We start from the raw sequence: 19,989 nt of genomic DNA on the forward strand, positions 1-19,989 counted from the left end.
TGTCTGTAGTTCCAGCTACTTGGGAGGCTGAGGCAGGAGAATTGCTTGAACCCAAAGGCAGAGGTTGCAGTGACCTGAGATCATGCTACTGCACTCCATTCTGGAAGACAGAATAAGACTCTGTCTCAAAAAATAAAAATAAAATTGAAATTAAAAATTAATAACAAGAAAAGTAAAAATAAATCAGTCATACTATTTTTTAGCTGAACAACTTCTCATAAAATAATATTTTCTACCATGATATGTTAATCTAAATTATACAGTTTGTTTGACTCACAGAAACTAAGTCAGAGAGAGACCAATATCCCACCGTACTGACAAAAAATTAAGTACGTTTCCATATTCACTTTAAATTGGCACAGATCTTGGCTGTTTCATGTACCTAGTGTAAACCTAAGTTAGTTATGAACATTTATAAAATTCCCAAAAATAACAGGAGTACTTTTAATTAGTGAGTTCTGAGAATGAAACACTATTTGCCTTAAAAGAAAAAAATACAGGTCTGGTGTGGTGGCTCATGCCTGTAAACCCAGTACTTTGGGAGGCCCAGGCGGGCAAGCAACTCAGGTCAGGAGTTCAAGACCAGCCTGACCAATATGGTGAAACCCCATCTCTACTAAAAATGCAAAAATTGGCTGGGTGTGATAGCAGACACCCATAATCCCAACTACATGAGAGGCCGAGGCAGGAGAATCACTTGAACCCTGGAGACGGAGGTTGCAGTGAGCTGAAATCATGCCATTGCACTCCAGCTTGGGGATCAGAGCAAGGCTTCATCTAAAAATAAATAAATAATAAATGAAAAAGAAAAGAAAACACAGATCTAATGTTAGAAAGAACCCCATTTCTGTGTCTTATGTCTATTGAATGGATTTTTCTTTCCTAAATAAGGTGCTTTCTGATGTTCAATGTTTCTTAATATTAAAGAGTCATGTTGAACTTTATTTGAAACAAAGTCAATTTTTCCAAGTGTTTAATCTTTGAGTAACTGACAGTCTTTTTTTCAAGTGAGTAAATATGTCTCAACGATTTTTGCTCTTAAAATTCAAATTCAAATCATTTTTGTATGAACACATTTTACCAAGCACCCTATATAATAAGCATGAACTCTCAATTCCCTGTAATTTTGAGGCAATTTTCATATGTTACACCACTATTATGTTCTTGTAGGCTAATTGGTAATTATACGTAAATTGGGGTGCTTAGAACTGTTACTTACTATTGAGAAAAAATTATCCGTAATTTTCCTCAATAATCTTTTTTCTACTTAGATATTTTATAATTCATTTAAATCATGTGCAAGACCAATTTGGCCCTTTTAATATCATGCTTAGGACACAATAGGTTAAATTCTTCATCATATAACATTAAGTGAATATAATGAATGGTTTCCAGTCTGGAAATGACTCTTCCCTCCTCTCAATCCCTAGATCTAAGTCAGAAAAATAATGTTAAATGTGTCTGACCAAAAGACACACCAGAACATAAAATCCTTGTGCTATTCATTGGCTTATATTAAATGTAAGAACTGGTTGCAGCAAATGTTCTGTAGCCAAAGACTGCTAGGAATAAACCCATAATTGAATAATTTATTTGTTGTATTATTTGTTTCATATATAAGAAAAAAGTTTCATACCATGAGAAACTGTGAAGCTTCACCAAGAAGACATAAAATGGAATTAATATACTGTGGCCTGTATTAGATGATCTGGGGGGCAATGTAAGAAACTGTATTTCCCATCTTTGCTTTGAATTCAATGTTGTTGGGAAGCAGGCTTAATTCTGTAATAAAGTAACTTAACAAATCCTATCTAGAAAGAAGAAAAGCTAGGTCAATCTAAAGATATAATTGAGAAAGAAGCAAGAGTCATTCAGTCGTCAAGATAAAGAAATCCTTGGACATTTCTGTGGCTTGGACAATTATGTGATATTGTCCATATTCTCACATGATTATGGAGAGTTCTTGTTTCTGTCCTGATCTAACATGATTACAGAGTGACCTCATCTGATGTTGATGTTCTGTGAAATTGTGTTCAACAGGTGGAAATCAAGGCCCCACTGAGTGCTAAACCATTTTATAACATCACCATGGTCTAGCTGCTAGTTCTAGGTCAGCTCCTGGATTTCAGTGTTTCTTCTCTTTCTTAGTCGTTATAACCTCTTATAGCGTATGGCCAACCACCTATACTAAAAGATGGAGAAAAAATGAAGAGAAAGCACTCATTTTGTGAACCAATGTCCCCTTAACTCATTCTTTACTGGCCATCTTTACTGGCTTTCCGTCTGTCTACAATGCCCAGAAACTTGCTACCTCTGGATTTTTTAATTCTCTTCATAATCATTAAAATTTATAATTATAGCTATTATTAATGCTTTTGTTCAAAAATCTTAAAAATAGCTGTCTTCATCATGCAATTGAGATAGCCCTAACTCTTGATTCTTCATTGTTCTTGCTTGGTAATAATATTATTTTTATGGGCAAATTAAAACTGTGTACATTTGTGATGTAAAGTGTGAATTTTTGATATATGTATAAGATATGGAATGACTATATTAAGCTAATTAACATATTCATCACCTCATTCTGCATCATTTTTAATGGTGATACATTTGAAATTTACCCTAAGTTATTTGAAATATACATTGCATTATTATTGACTATAGTTTCACTGCTATGCAACAGACATCAAAACCTATTACTCTTCTACATTGCAAACTTTTTATACTTTGTCCCACAATTCTCCAGCCCCTACTTCCCCACCTCCAAACCTCTGGTAACCATCATTTTACTCTCCACTTCTCTGAGTTCAACGTTTTCAGATTCTACATAAAAGTGAGATCATGCAATATCTGTCTTTATGTGCCTGCCTTATTTTAATTAGCGTAATGTCTTCCAGATTCATCCACGTTGCTGCATATGACAGGATTTTCAGCAATGTTAAGGTTAAATGGTATTTTATTATGAATGTATATCATATTTTTGTTATCTATTCATCCATCAATGGACACTTAGGATAAATCCGCATCTTGGCCATTGTGAATAATGCTGCAATTAACATGAGAGTGTAGATATCCCTTCAACTCTCTTTCCTTTTTCATTACATCTATTAATCTCTTAAAAACATGTCTTGCTTAGTTTTTATTTACTTGCTGTCTGAGCAGATCTCCCTCAAAAAATGATAAGTTCCATGAATTTATAAATCATCTTGATTGCATTCACTATTTTCCTCTGATATATTCTAGACACTCATTAAATACTGGATGAATAAATAAATATAGAAAGTGGATTTAATTATTATGTCCTTTGTTCACTGAAGTTCTCAATATTATTTGCACTTCTGAAGAAGAAAATATCTTAAATTTGGAAGATATCATTTTTTATCAAAATAAATGTAAAAATGGGACCATTGTAATTAGTGTCTTCTAAAACACCTTATATTTCCTGGGAAGTGATGTTCAAATAATATATAAGGGAATTCCAATAATCCCGGCAGCAGACCTTCCAGGCCAAAAGGGAATGAGAGGATATCATCAGAGTGCTAAAGAAAAAAAAAAAATACTGCCAATGAAGAATATAGTACCCAACTAAGTATCTCTTAGAAAGGAAAGAAAGACTTTTATAGATAAACATAAGCTGAAAGAATTCATCATTACCAGATCGGCCTTACAAGAAATGCTGAAGGGATTTCCTCAAACTGGAAGAAAAAGATGCTAACATGTAAAAAGAAAACATCTGAAGTACAAAACTCACTGATAAAAAATAATTACATGAAAAAATGATACTTGTTTTAATACTCTAATACTGCAATCATGGTGTATAAACTACTTATATCTACAGTAGAAAGATCCAAACACAAAAGTATTAAGATTAAAAACTACATGAATTTTGTTAAAGGATAGGCAATGTAAAATGTGACATTAAAAATTCAAGAGGTGAGGGTCAGAGAATTAATGTGTAAGGATTTATTTGTTTCTTCTCCTTGTGATAAATATTAGTTGCTATCAGTTTAAAATAACATGTTAAAACTGTAAGATGTTTTTGTAAGCATCAGGGTACCCACAAATTAAAATGTGGAGTAGATACACTTGTAACAAAAAGTAAGAAATTAAAACATTCTACTAAAGAAAACCACTTATCCACAAAGAAGACAGTGGGAGTGGAGAAATGAAAGATAAATATCTATAAAACAATTAGAACGCGGGTAAAAACATTACAGAAATAAATTTTTACCTATCAATATTTGCCCTGAATATAAATGGATTAAGTTATCCAATTAAAAAATATACAGTAGCTGAATGGATTAAAATAAACAAGACCTAACTATATTCTGTCTATGAGAAACTCACTTCACCTGCAAAATTACACATAAACTAAAAGCCACAAAATAAAAAAGTTATTTTATGCAAATGGAAAAATCCAAAAAAAGAGTAAGAGTATAATGCATACATACATATATAAATGTGCATATATAGGTACATATACCTTTCCATGTATATACATGTATACATAGATATAACTATGGATATAACTATGTATACATATAAGTATACATACCTATCTATAAATATATTGGTATGTATACTTATATGTTTACATAGTTATATACACCTATACATCTATATGTATATACCTATGTATACATATGTGTGTGTGTGTGTGTGTGTGTGTGTGTATTATATTCCTACTCTTTTTATTTTAAGGTAAAAAATGTTAAAAGGGACACAGAAGTATATATACAAAATTCAAAAAATATATATATAAAACTTAAAACAGATATTAACTTAAAAATTATTAAAAGAGACATAGAAGGCTATTATATAATGACAAAGTTGTCAAAATAGCAAGAGGATAAAATAATTATAAAGATAAATGTACCCAACATCAGAGCAGCTAAATATATAAAGTAAATATTGATAGATCTAAAGAAATAGATAAAATACAATTCAAAGATAGTAGGGGAACTGTAGTACTCCCCTTTTATCAATGAACAAATCATTCAGACAGAAGATGAAAAACAAAACACTAGAGTTAAACTGCACTCTAGACCAAATGGACCTAACAGACATTTACAGAATATTCAATTCAATGTCTGTGGAATACATATTCTTTTTGACAACATATGAAATATTACCCAGGATAAACTGCATATTAGGCCGCAAAACAAGTCTTTAAAAAATTTAATTGAAATTTATCTGATCAAAATGAGATAAACATAGAAATCAATTACAAAAGGAAGGTTGGGAATTGAACAAACACGTGAAAATTAAAGTGCTTCTGAACAATCAATGGATTGATCAAGAAAATAACAAATCAAAAAATTTATTGAGAAAAGTGTAAGCAGAAACACAACATACCAAAATCTAAGATATGCAGCAAAAGTCACTAAAAAAAAGCTTATAGCAATAAATGATAAAGTAAATGATAAACTGAATGATAAAGCATTTACTTTAACTAAAAGTAAATGAAGCTAAAATACTTAATATCAACACAACAAAAATCAATATAGCATTCCTACACGCTGGTTGCAAACTCTCTAAAAAAGAAATCAGAAAGCAATTCCATTCTCAATAGCTAACAACAAAAAAAAAAAAAAAAAAAAAAAAAAAAAAAACCTTAGAAATAATTTTAACCAAGAAGGGGTAAATATCCCCAAAATAAAAATTGCAAAACATCAATGAAAAAAGTTGAAGAGGACACAAAAAGTGAAAACATATTTCATGTTCAAGGATTTGAAGAATTAACATTGTTAAAATGTCCACGCTTCTCAATACAATCTCAATACAATGTATAGATTCAATGTACTCTCTATCAAAATACCAGTAACATTCTTCATAGAAGTTTTTTTTTTCCTATAATTGTAAAGTTTTGATAGAACTATACACATGATGCCAAATAGCCAAAGTACTGTTGAGCAAAAAGAACAAAGTTGAAGGCATCACACTACTTAACTTCAAAATATAACACAAAGCAGTATAATCCAATAATCAGAACAACCTCGTGCTGGTATAAAAACTGATACATACTTCAGTGGAAAGAATAGAGAATCCAGAAATAAATCCACAGATTTATAGTCAACTGATCTTTGGCAAATGCACCAAGAACACACATTGGGGAAAGGGTAATCTGTTCAATAAATGGTGCTGGGATAACTAGATCTCTATACACAGAAGAATGAAACCGGACTCTGATCTTTCACCATATGCAAAACTCAACTCAAAATGAATGAAAGACTTAAATGTAAGATGCGAAACCATAAAACTGCCGAGAAATGCTTCATGGCAGTGGTCTGGGCAATATTTTTTGAAAAAAGAGCTCAAAAAACAAATGCAACAAAAGAAAAAGAAAGTAGACAAATGGGATCTCATCAAACTAACACTTCTGCAGTGCAAAGAAAATAATCAAAAGTGAAGAGACACCCTGCCAAATAAAAAAATTACTTTGCCAATTATGCTTCTGACACCTGGTTAATATCCAGGTTAGCTAGAAACCCAAATAACTCAATAGCAAAAGCAACACAATTCAATTTAAAAATGGACAAAAGGTCTGAATATATATTGAGATTATTTGAAGAAGATATACAAATGACCAACCATAATATGAAAAAAAAAAAAACATGCTCATCACTAATCGTCAGAGACAGGCAAATCAAAACCTCATTGAGATATCATCTGACCATAGCTAAAATGGCTATTCTCAAAAATAGAAAATGCTGGTAAGGATGTGAAAAAGGAAGAAAATTATTCATTATTGATGGGAATTGGAAAGCATTATAGAAGTTCCTCAAAATGATTAAAAATAGGAGTGTCATACAATACAGCAATGCCACCACTGGGTACATATACAAATAAATGGAATCAGTATGTCAAAGAGATACTTTCATATCTGTGTTAACTGCAGCACTATTTCATATTCAAAATATGAAATCAACCCAAGCACCAATCTACAAATAAGTAAGGAGAAAATGTGGTACATTACACAATGGAATATTTTTCAGCCATAAAAAAAATGAAATCTTGTCATTTGCAGCAACATGGATGAGTCTGGAGGCCATTGTTAAGTAGAATACGCCAGACACTGAAAGACAAATACTACATGAGCTCACTCATATGTGGGATCTGAATGATCCATCTTAAAGGAGTAGAGAGTTGTTAATAGACACTAGATAAACCTAAGGGAGAAGAAAAAAGGGGAGAGGTTATTTGAGGTGACAAAGCTACAGTCTGGTAAGAGAACTAAGCTCTATTGTTCCAATATACATTATGGTGACTATATTTAACAGTACATTTCAAAATAACTAGAAGAGAGAGTTCTGAAAGTTTTTTTTTTTTTTTTTGAGACAGAGTTTTGCTCTTGTTACCCAGGCTGGAGTGCAATGGCGCGATCTTGGCTCACAGCAACCTCCGCCTCCTGGGTTCAGGCAATTCTCCTGCCTCAGCCTCCCGAGTAGCTGGGACTACAGGCTTGCGCCACCATGCCCAGATAATTTTTGTATTTTTAGTAGAGACGGAATTTCACCATGTCGACCAGGATGGTCTCGATCTCTTGACCCTGTGATCCACCGGCCTCGGCCTCCCAAAGTGAAAGTTTTCTCCACAGAGAAATGGTAAATATCTGAGATGATGGGTATGCTAATTATCCTAATTTGATTACTACACATTGCAAACATGTATGAAAATATCACTTTGTACCCCACACATATGTACAATTATTATATGTTAATTAAAAACATATGGAAACAAAAGAAACCTCAGGCTGTTTCTACAGGAGCAACCTGTCACATGGAAAAATGGCAAAACAAACGTTAAGATTTCTTTGATTATTTAGCCGGAGATTGGCCATTGCCATGGTATTGTAAATTAAGTATAGCCATATGGTTGGCATATTTTATTTAAGCCCTAGCATTAAGATCTAATCTCATGCATGCTCTGCAGTTCCCTTGAAGATCATGTTGCAATAGAGTCCCGTTGAGGGCTGATTCTTCACGGCCCTTCTGCATAATCTATATCAGGTTTCATTTTGAACTATTTTCTCAATATTATGTATATAACAAGCAGCTTTGAAAGATACAAATTGGATCTTTCTCCAGGGCAGAGGGCAGAATTGGTTCCTGCTCAGGATGATAAAGTTCATGTCTTCCTCTGGGGTAATGGTTGGAAAGGTTTGCTAGCAGCTGTTTTAAAAGATTTGCAGTTCTTAAACTCAGCATTCCTTGCATTTATACACATGTACAAAACCACCTTATATGTAGCATCTACTTGTGTCTGCCTTCACATCACTTCATTGGGACTTGGGGAGATTGCAGGGTAACTCAGTGCGAACATGCAGCTGATGCACTTGGCTGTGCCATGAATAATAAAGCTCTCCTTTGTCTCAAACAGGACATTTGTGTCTTCTGCCACTATTTAAGCAGAGTTTCATAAATACTCTGCTTGATAGCTTTCAAGCAGAGTAAAGTTTCAGACCCTCCACAATTCTCAATAGTCATTCTCGTGTGCCTATGGAGAAATGACTATAGTCATTTCTCAACGTTTGTCATATGATAGAGAAAAACTATACTAAATGCATAGTCAGAGGTATGTGTATTAGCTCTGCCTTGGGCACGCTGCCTTCTGCGTATGGATATCTTTTTATATCTGTAAAATGAGCAAAGTATGTTCACTCATATTGCTTCATCATACATAAGATCAGTTGATAATCCACACAATTTCACACAATTTTAGCTATAACTCCATCCTTTTTTCCCATTCCAGTAGATAGATGTAATTGAGAAAATATATTAGTGAAAATATTGATTTACATTAGTACAATTTAAAGAAAAATAGATTAATCAACAGCCAACTATTTCTAAGTACAGATGACTTATAACTGACCTTACAACTATTTATAACGTGTGGCAATAGTTTTCTTGAAATTATGTGGATGTAACAATTTCCAAAGTTTATTCCAAGACTGTAATTCCTCCAAGTACTAGCTTGGAGTAGAAATGCAATAATTTATTTCCATGTTATCCAGACAAATACATTTCTCCTCATACTTGGTAGCAGAAAGTGACTTCATCACTGGGGCAGATATGGTTTATATTTTAGCTCATATCAAACATCTTATATAAGTCATCACATTTTTTCCTATAAGATATATGTGAAAGAGTCACATAACTATCCTGATTAATATCCTATGCCTTTCTATAAATTCACATTTCTAAAAGAGAGTGCAACTGTGTTCCCCCACTGAGTAAACTCAATAGTTATTCATGAAATCCAGAGCTCCTTTTCTGTGACTATGGGACTAAAGATTCAATTGTTATATTGGCCTTTAGATGAGTGATCATGTTAAAATCCAGCAGGCAGTACATGAAGAAGTTGAGCAGCACATGAAGAAGTCAGCTAAGCATTTTTTTGAAATAATAGAGTTATAGGAGGAAAAAAGTTACCAAAACCTGAGGTTTTAAAAAAACAAAAACAAAAAACAGCATTGTCTCTAGGCCTGGCATGGTGGCTCATGCCTGTAATCTCAGCAATTTGTGAGGCCAAAGTGGGTGGATGATTTGAGTCCAGGAGTTTGGGACCAGCCTATGTAAAATGAAGAAATCCCTCCTGTCTCTACTAAAAATACAAAAATTAACTAGGCATGGTAGCACATGCCTGCAGTCTCAGCTACTCAAGAGGCAGAAGAATTGCTTGAGCATGGGAAGTGGAAGTTGCAGTGAGTTGAGATCACATCATTATACTCCAGTCTGGGAGACAGAGACTCCACTCATTCTTAAAGAAAGAAAGAAAGAAATGCTGTCTCTACATGTCTACATGATAACTGATTCTTTAAGAAGTGACTATATCTTTTAAAAAATGATTAGCATGGCAATCCATTTACAGAATGTATGTCAAATTACGAAGAATATGAGTTTTGCTTATTTTACAATAACTTGTACAGCTATACTCTCTAGCCAGCATAATAATAAAATGTTTGTGAAAATATCACATTTGTGGTATATTCAATGACATAGTAAAATAGAATGTTTTCTCTCAGTATCACAGATCAGACATGCAAATGAAACTTGTAGTGACCTAAAATATATAGCAGAACACAGCAATACCCTCTTTGAAAATAAATATAATCACATTTTATTGTAATCATATTTTATCATAAAAGATTTCTCATACATCAAATGTTTCTCAATAGGATTATATATTACTGAAATTAGAGCCAAGTTTTAACTGTGTGTGTGCAGAGCTACAGAAAATAAAAGCGCTATTACAATCCTTAAATTGAAAAACAAATAAAATAATTTTTATCTGTATAAAACTTTTCGATATCACTATGGGTTAACTATCTTGCTATGTGTATTCTAGGAGCAGAAGATTCATGGGGTTGGTTTGATTACACACCAGAAGATAGTGAAGATATTCAGAAGCTGAACCTGTTGCTTCTGTTTTCGTCCTCAGGAGCACACACTGGGTCCTGCATAATCGTAGCAGGTGAAAGCACGACCTTTCCTTTATTTTCTGAGACTCTTTTCTTAAGTTATTAGCTGTTACTCACTTCCTGAACAGCTCTTTGAGAATTTTTTTTCCCTTTTTCTTTTTCTTTTCTGAGACGGAGTCACTCTCTGTGGCCAGACTGCAGTGCAGTGGCACAATCTTGGCTCACTGCAACTCCCGCCTCCCGGGTTCAAGCGATTCTCCTACCTTACCCTCCTGAGTAGCTGGGATTACAGGTGCGTGTCACCATGCCCTGCTAAGTTTTGTATTTTTAGTAAAGTCAGGGTTTCACCATGTTGGCCGGGATAATCTCCATTGTTTGACCTCATGATCCGCCTACCTTGGTTTCCCAAAGTGCTGAAATTATAGACGTGAGCCACCTCACCCAGCCCACCTTTATTAGATTTTTGATACTAACAGTATTTTTTAAAAATACTCATGGTGAGAGTTAGAGGTAAGAAGTGGTTTAGTGAGTTTTCTTCCAGGTATGAAGTAGTTCTGTTTGTGTATCTTTCTGCTCTTCTATGAAGGTAGTGTCCATTGGTGACACCAGCAAACCAATCACATTGGCTTGGCTCTCAGCTGCCCTCCCTTCTACAAAAAATATCAACTCACTCGATGTTTTCATATTCATTTCAACTAAAATGAAGATTATTTGTCATCATCTTTATCATCATTCTTTTTTCAGTTATTTTTATATCCATTTCTATATGGATTAATAAAATTTAAAATCATTAAATCTCGGAAAGTTTCTAACCCTGTAGTTCGATAATATGCATACTAACGTCTAGCATAAACAGCAACAACAACAAAAAATGTAACTGATGTTTGAATAGAGTGTTGAAGCACTATCTTAGTCCATGCAGGCTGCTTGCTGTATCCAAGGTGCCAGCAGATTCCATGCCTGGTGAGGTTCACTTTCCTGCTTCACAGATGCTGTGTTGTTGCTGTGCCTTCATATGGTGAAAGGTGCAAGCAAGTAGATCTTTCTAACTTGTATCTTGTTTATAAGGGCACAAAACCTATTCATTAGAGTTCCACTTTAAGGACGCTATCCTCTACAAAAGGCTCTACCTCTTAATACCACCAGCTTTAGAGTTAGGTTTGCAGCATTTGAATTTTGGAGAGCAGGGTAAGGACAGACACATTCACATGATAGCAAGCACTGTTTGATGACAAAGAGGCAAAATAATCTTTCATGACTGCATTTTGTATTTCTAATCAGCAATTTACCAGTCATGAGATAGGCATACAAATTTTAGCAGTATTGCTTTAAGTTTTCTAAAAGATGTCCAGCTATTGTAGACCCTATGAACATACAAGCATCTTTCCAATACTTGGCAGCTTTTCTGAGTTTGGGTTTGAGTCTGACATCCCTCCCTGGTGTGCTAGATGCTCTGATGGTCCCCGTATTAAGTACAATTCTTTGTATCATTCATATGCTTGCTTATATCTCAGGCCAGGTTTTCTAGGATCCTTTTCTTCTATTGGTTTCAGAAGGAAATGTTAGCTAGCATGAGTAGACCACAGGTTTGTGAGTGCTCTCGAACAGTGTTTAATAGCAACCCGGATCTCTTAGCAGGCACTCAAGTTTTCTCACAAATATGAGTTGAACTACTGCTCGGAACATGTTTTCTTTTGTTTGTTGATTATACTGTTTTCCTCTTGTTTGGATGATGAATTAAGCTGGCAAAAGACAGACATTTCAGGAATGGTCTTGTCTTCAGTTTTATACTGTAATTTCCTGTCTAAAGCAACAATTTTTCTTCCATTTTCATTTTATCATCCAGCTATGATGACACAGGGGTCCTGATTGAGTATTCCCTTTTCTCCAATCAAATGCATTTTAATATCTTATCAGTTAAGGCTCTATGTGTTTTCCAAAGTGACATAGATAACTCATATAATATTTCTGCACTATCTTTTGCCAAGAAACAAATATAGTTACAAGGTTATGAATAATAAAACAATATTTTAAAAAATGAAGAAATAATGAACAAAGATGAAACACTGGGAACCCATGAATGGGAAAGAAAATGGTGCCAACTGGAGGTTCTCTACAAATTATGTTTTATAAGGTGTTATACACAGAGATAGGCCAAGGTTTGTCTCTGAAGTTTTTCTAGCAGTCACTAGGTGGGAGAAAACACAGTGAATGACAGATTTTACGAAATCCATGAGGTAAAGTGAAAACTCATAGAAAGCTTAATTGTTTCTGTTCCAAGAAAATGCAGAAATGTTTCTTAAGTGTTCTCACAGGTAATTTTAATACATATATATAATGTAACACATGCAAATATACTTTTAATTTAGTCCAGTCTTAAAACATAAGGGAAGCTCAAAAGGCCCAAGGTCAGCTTTTATTTCTACCACTTCGTGCAGAAAGTAGTATTCTGAAGGTAACGGTTATATACCTAATAATTTCAGACCAGAGAAAGAGGGTGAATTAAGTCGGTATTTATGGGTAAAAAGAAGGTTTGTGACTGTCTCCTTGAAACTTCATAGTCATTTCCCATGTGTAGAGGTTTTAAATGTATTTGATTGTCATTCTTTTATAATCTGCACTTACGGCGACAAATTTGTCCCAGTTTTCTGAGGACCTAGTAGGAGTTGTCAGATCAATGCCTTCTGAAGAAGGTGAGTGAGTTCTTACTCTCTTAGAAATGGATTTGTTCCTGTGAGAGTAGGTTGTTAAAATAAGCCTGACTTTTCTGTAGTCCTTGTCTTGCTTCCTCTTCTGCAATGTAATCTCTGCACATACCCACTCTCTTTCCACTTTCTGCTATGAGTGGAAGAAGCATGAGGCCCTCATCAAATGCATCTGCCCAATCTCGAACTTTTCATCCACCAGAATCATTAAATAATAATCCTCTCTTCTTTATGTCACTAAGTGTCAGATATTCTGTTATAGCAACAAAAAATGGAATAAGAAAATACATTAAGAGGATGTCATATTAAGTTTTCTTACCAGAAACCAAACAAATAACACCCATACAAAAAAGCGTAAGACAATTTTTGGAGGTGATGGTTATGTTCAGCTGCTGGATCATGATGATGGGTATCACTAGTGAATGTGATTATGTTGATGCTATAAAAATGTCAACACTGAATATATGCAATGTGTTTATGTATACATCATACCTCAAATTTAAAAAAGAAAATTAAAAAATAAATAGAAAAAGTGCTTATTTTTAGAAATGAAGATACAATGTCTTGGAAACATTTGAGATGAGAGAATTCATTTGAACAATAGCAATGTCTTTTTGTTTTATTTTTCAAACAGGAAAACCACTCAAAAATGTTGAAATTTTCTATATTCCCTATATTACACAACCAAATAAAAACACAATGACTGATTCTTATGGCCTCATAAGCCAGGTAATTTAACATAAATATAAATATAAAAGAGAAATACAAATCAAAGGCATGGTGACAGGGTGACTATAGTAAAACATATAGACAATGAAAGATATCAAAAATATGTGGAGAAAACTGGAATTCTCATACATTGCTAGTGGGAAAGTAAAATTGTGAAACAAGTTTGAAAGACATGCTGTGATTTTTCAAAAGCTAAGTACAGAATTCCTAATTATGTACCCAAGAGAAGTGAAAACATATGTCCACACAAAACCTTGTACATGAATGATTACAGTGATATTATTCATAATAGCCCAAAGTGGAAACAGTTAAATGTTTCTCACATGGTAAATAAAAAAATAGAATGTGGTATATCCAGTAATGAAATATTAATTCAGCAATGACTAGGAACAAAATATTGATACCTTCTAAAACATGTAAACATTACTATAAATGAAAGAAATCAGTCCCAAAAGACCGCATTTTGTTTGATTCTCGTTATATTAAATTTCCAGAATGGACACATCTAGAGAGACAAGAAGCAAATTACTGATTGCTAAGGATTGTGGGTAGAGAGAATAGAAAGTTATTGCTAATGGGTATCTAATTTCTTTTTAGGTTGATGAAAATAACCTAAAATTGATTATGGAGATGGTCACATGTCTCTTCCTACGTCATGAGATACATACGTTAAAGGATGGATTACAATATGTTATTTATATTTCAATAAAGCCCTAAATAAATAAATTTTGTTTTGCAATTGGCTAAGGAGGTTAAATTTGCTAGAAATGAGTGACTCATCAATAACATAATTGAAAGATTAAGATTACTTTCATCTTTCTGGTAAGTACATCAATAAAGGGATAACCCTCAAAGACAGGAAATATAGGAGGAAGAGTGAAACTAAAATATTGGGTGTGATTTTTCAAGGTCTTCAGTAATCACCAATGTCCTACAGTAATTCTCTTTGCATAAGCCTTTCTTATTTTCTTCTGGCCAATGTTTTGCTTTCATTTCAAATGTATAAGCCTTAGTACACCTATATGAAAATATAACTATTTAATATTATATTTGTATTATTTGTAGAATTAGTCACAAGCTGCACCATTGTCCTTTAGAATGTGTTTGATAAGCAGAATGTTGAAAATATCATATTTTAAAAATAGACCACAGTCAAATCTTTTAGCAATTTAATGCATGATTTCTGATAGACACAACAGTGAAATATGTCATTCAACCTTTAAAAAGCTGAAACTGAAAGTTTAATGAAGACATAGTTAGACATATTTCTTTACAAGTGCCCTGACATTATAGCCCTTCTGTTTCAACATTTAATTCAGTGTTGCTGCCTGAAATCTTGCTAAAATCACCTTCAATTGTTTGCCCTCTTCCTCCCCTTCAGATGAATATAGCAACAGCAGTTATGAGCTTTCTCTTGAGATTTCTCATGAAAAGGATCTAGAGATGAAAAAGACTCTTGTTGTTTCATAATTCCTTTTTTTTTCTTTTTTTAGGAAAGTTTTATAAATTTTAAGGTAAAAGTTTCCATGTATTTCTGAGATAGACCAATGAAACTGATCATTTTTCCTTCCCCTTGGTGGCTCAGTCTTTTCCAATGACATATGGAAGGTGAGTTAAATTGTCTTTAAAGACATTTGACTTCAATATATCAGGCTTTACTTCAAAGAAAGGTATTATGTTAACTGAAGGAAAGTTCTAGGGAGAAGAAAAATAATGGAGGCACTAGATAATTTTTAAATATAATTTCACAAATTAAAAAGGTTATTCAGACATTAGTGGATAATTAACTTAGAATGTACCACTTACACAGAATAATTTTCTTCTCACAAGCCACCCAAGTGCTGTTAGGGGTATATGCAGTAAGCAGAATAGGTACAAGAAAGCAGCTGAATACAAATGAGAAGATAACGTATTCGTTTTAAGGAAATGATATATATAATAATTTTGAAGAATTCAGGAAATAGTGATAATATTTAAGCAGCAGGGTTGTTCATTCTAAGACAATAGGACTGTATGGGGTAAGAAAGCAAAGTATAAAGAGTTTAGATATTATCCTGTGAGCTAGAGAAGGCCGGGAATTTTTTTTTCTTAGTAGGGTAGGGACTTGATCAGATTACGTTTTCAGGAGAATAATGGAGACAAAACCATTTGAGATATATGACTATTCTGAAGATTCCATATTACCTGTAGATGTATTTGGGCATTCATAATATGACATTATTTTAAAACCACATTATATTATGTGTATTTATTGTATTGCCAAAAGCATATCTTAGATTAATCTTTATAGAAGCTTCATCATATTGAAAACATCAGCCTAAATGTAATTGATCACATATTCTCTCTTTAAGATCTTATTATGTTTTTGCTAATAATAGAATATTGGCTCTCCATAATCATCCAATGACCCTCAGCATTATGCAAACTTTAAATTGTAGATAATACATTGAAGTCATCATACATTTTTAAACCATATAATAGGCTTGATTAATACCTGAGTGAGAAAGCTCATGGAATAGGATTTGGAAAACCACAATATTCTATAAATATGCAAGGTTACATGCATCTGTAACTATCATGGAAGGTTCATCTCTTTGGTGATAAATTGAATATATTATTTTGACAAATATGTGGCTATTTAGACATAATAAATTCCCTATGCCAAATGTTTTATTCATGGTGATGTTTGTCAGTGTATGAAGTGTGACAAAATTTTCTAAATTAAAACAAAAACATATACTAATGGTGTTACACAGTATTTGTCAAGGTTTTTTAGTTTCTAGTAAGAGAAACACATCTCTAACTAATCTAAATTAAATGATATATTAGTTTTAACTATCAGAATATATGTCAGAAAACTATGTGTGGTCAAATGAGGCTGGTCCCAAAGCTCTAATGATTCATTAATATTCAGTCTGTACCCCTTACATTGTGCTGTCTTCTTTGCTTGTTTTATCTGGTGGCAACTTTAAACATATATGAGCTGCTACATTGTCGTTTTAGTCCACTCTCACATTGCCATAATACACTACCTGAGACTGGGTAATTTATAAAGAAAAGAGTTTTAATTGGCTCATGGTTCCACGGGCTGTATAGGAAGCATGGCTGAGGAGACCTCAGGAAACTTACAAGCATGGCAGAAGGTAAAGAGAAAGGAGTCACATCTTACGGGGCTAGAGCAGGAAGAAGAGAGATGGAGGAGGTGTCACATATTTTGCACAATCAGATCTTGTGAGAACACACTTACTATCACAAGACAATAAATGGGGAAGTCTGCACCCATTATCCAATTATCTCCCACCAGGCCCCTTCTCCAATATAGAGGATGATAGTTCCACGTAAGATTTGGGTAGGGACACAAATCCAAACCATATCAATTGTCTTTAGTGAAAAGAATTTTAGAAGGAAACCACTCTTTGTTGATAGATCCAAGAAAGCGTCAACTGGTTCACTCTGAGCTCATCATTAATCCAATCACTGTGACTAGAAATAAAATCATTATTCAATTTAGGCAGTTCTGAATACGTGCTTTCTCCTATACCCAGGAATCCAGTAGGTCTTAACAGAGCCAAATAAATTATAGAGGATGACTTGCAGATCCAAGTGATGTTTGGTAAACACACACACACACACACACACACACACACACACACACGAGTACATAAAGTTTGCACATAATAAAGTAGAAAATAGAACAGTTTGAGTTTGCTGTATCCCCAGAATTCAAGGAATCTCAGGCTACACAGAAAGAGAAGCATTGTTCTAATTCTGTTTTTGCCAATGTATTGGTTATGTTTCTCCAGAGAAAACGAACTCACAAAATATAACTGTTCTACATTTACCAATTTCATCCCTCTTTAGTTTTTATTTTAAGAAGGAAGCATCAAAAAATTTAGAAAGCTATTGATGACAAAGTGTAAGCACATGTTGATCAACTCTAATGGCCATTAACTATAAAAAGGCTATTTAAGGCCATTTAAGGTACATACACTATTGTTCTTTGTGGTGACAGACTAGCTTGACAAGAGCAGCATTTATTTGCTTTAAAATTTAAGATTGTGTATAATTTAACTGCATTAGTCAATTCTCATACTGCTATAAAGAAATACCCGAGACTGGATAATTTATAAAAAAAAACAAAACAAAACAAAAAACGGGTTTAATGAACTCACAGTTCCCATGGCTGGGGAGGCCTCACAATCATGGTGGAAGGTGAATGGGGAACAAAGGCATGTCTTACATGGCAGCAGACAAGAGAACATGTGTGGGGGAACTGCCCTTTAGAAAACCATCAGGTCTCATGAGTCTTATTATCACAAGAACAGCACAGAAAATACCCACCCCCATGATTCAATTACTTTGCACCAAGTCCCTTTCATGACGTGGGGATTAAGGGAGCTACAATTCAAGATGAGATTTGGGTGGGGACACAGCCAAACCATAACACTAATAAAATCAGTTAAGAAAAAAGAAAAAATAAATAGATGATGTGGCAACTATGATATAAATTGACTGTAAGGACAAATGTTATATGAAATAATTAAAAGGAAATGGCAAAAAGTATAAGTAAAATTGCATAATAATAATTACATAATTTACCAGATTTCCTAGTTATATACATATATACACACATATATAGTGTTAGCAAATATATATGATATACATTTATATTAAGTCAGAAAATATTTATTGAGTAGCTTTGGTATCTTAAACATTATACAAGTTTCACAAATGCAAAGATTAAGGAACAAAAAATTTTGCCCTTGGGGAGCTCATATCATTCTGCAATATACACATGATACATATATCACACTTATGAAGAAACACATAAGCAAATCCCCAATATCTTTCCCTACACAATCAGAAAGGCAAAATTTTCTCCAAGTTATAGTAAACCAAGACACTACCTTTTCCTTTTAACACAGCCTAGAGTCAGGATAATGAAAGGAGGGCGCAGTGAAGACATTTCTGTCCTGAGGCAGTTTCAGCCTACTGGAGGCTAAAAACCAAACTCTCCAGAAGCCCCAAGGAAAGAATGTTTGCAAAAACAAGCCTTCAGAAATAATTTGGTACTTATCTTTACACTCTTAAGTGTTGCAAAACATCTTCCCCTTTATGGAATAGAGATTTACTGATTTTGTGAAGTTCGTTATATAATTTTTAGTATTTGGAAGCATCTGCACTCTTTACAAACAACTGAAACATGGAAATGTTGTAGTAATTCTTGTATTTGTTCTTTATCAGGAGCACTTATTCATTTTAGCACATAATTTTTGAGCTTTTATTATGTATGAGACCACGTTCTCTACTTTAGTCAACTTCTTTTCACCCCATAGGAGAGGGAGGGATTTCTGCCCTAGAGTTACGGGGATGCTCAAACATATATAACACAGGACACTAGACAGATAATAGTAACAGCATTTTAATAGTCACGTATACTCACCATTTATGGGAGGCGGATGCAGACTGCCAGGAAGAACCACACGGGAGTTGCATTTAGAAGCAGTGAGCAATTGCAGACTGTGGGAGGCAGATTTCATAGTATCAAGGGGATAGAGCTGACCCACGAAAGAATATGAGTGGCTTTCGGAGTCATTCCATGGGATGACATGGAAATAAAACCTGCTACTAACTCTCATTCCAAAGGAGGTTTTTTTTTCGTTTTTGTTTTTGTTTTGTTTTTTGGTTAGAAGACCCTTATCAAGAGCAGAATGGGGAGAGTGTTTGTGGTTAGGGCAATTTATGTCCAACCAGATGCCAACACAGCACATAACATCAAGCCTTAATTTTAAGCCTTAAACCACAGCTTCAAATTCTTTGTTTATTGTCTCCTAATTTGTATTCCATATCAAGTGTGATCAAAAGTTATTTTAAAAAAATATGTAATGTGTGAAGTTTCACACTGTCTACCTTTAATTGGGTTGAGGCTGCAATTGTGTTTGTCCAAAGTGTTAGTAAAATTGTTGAGTTTGAGTATGTTTAGTTAAAGCATGCCTTTTTCAGTGTTCCATATTCACTGTGTTTCTCTAAAAGAAATTACTTTAAAAAATGTTTCTTTATATATGAGTCACTGAATACATTTGAATTTGGGATCATTGTTACGATCTACAAACTTGTGACCCATATGACCAAATT

The sequence above is a fragment of the Callithrix jacchus genome, chromosome 3 (genome assembly GCF_049354715.1).
Source record: "Callithrix jacchus isolate 240 chromosome 3, calJac240_pri, whole genome shotgun sequence".
Classification (NCBI taxonomy): domain Eukaryota; kingdom Metazoa; phylum Chordata; class Mammalia; order Primates; family Cebidae; genus Callithrix; species Callithrix jacchus.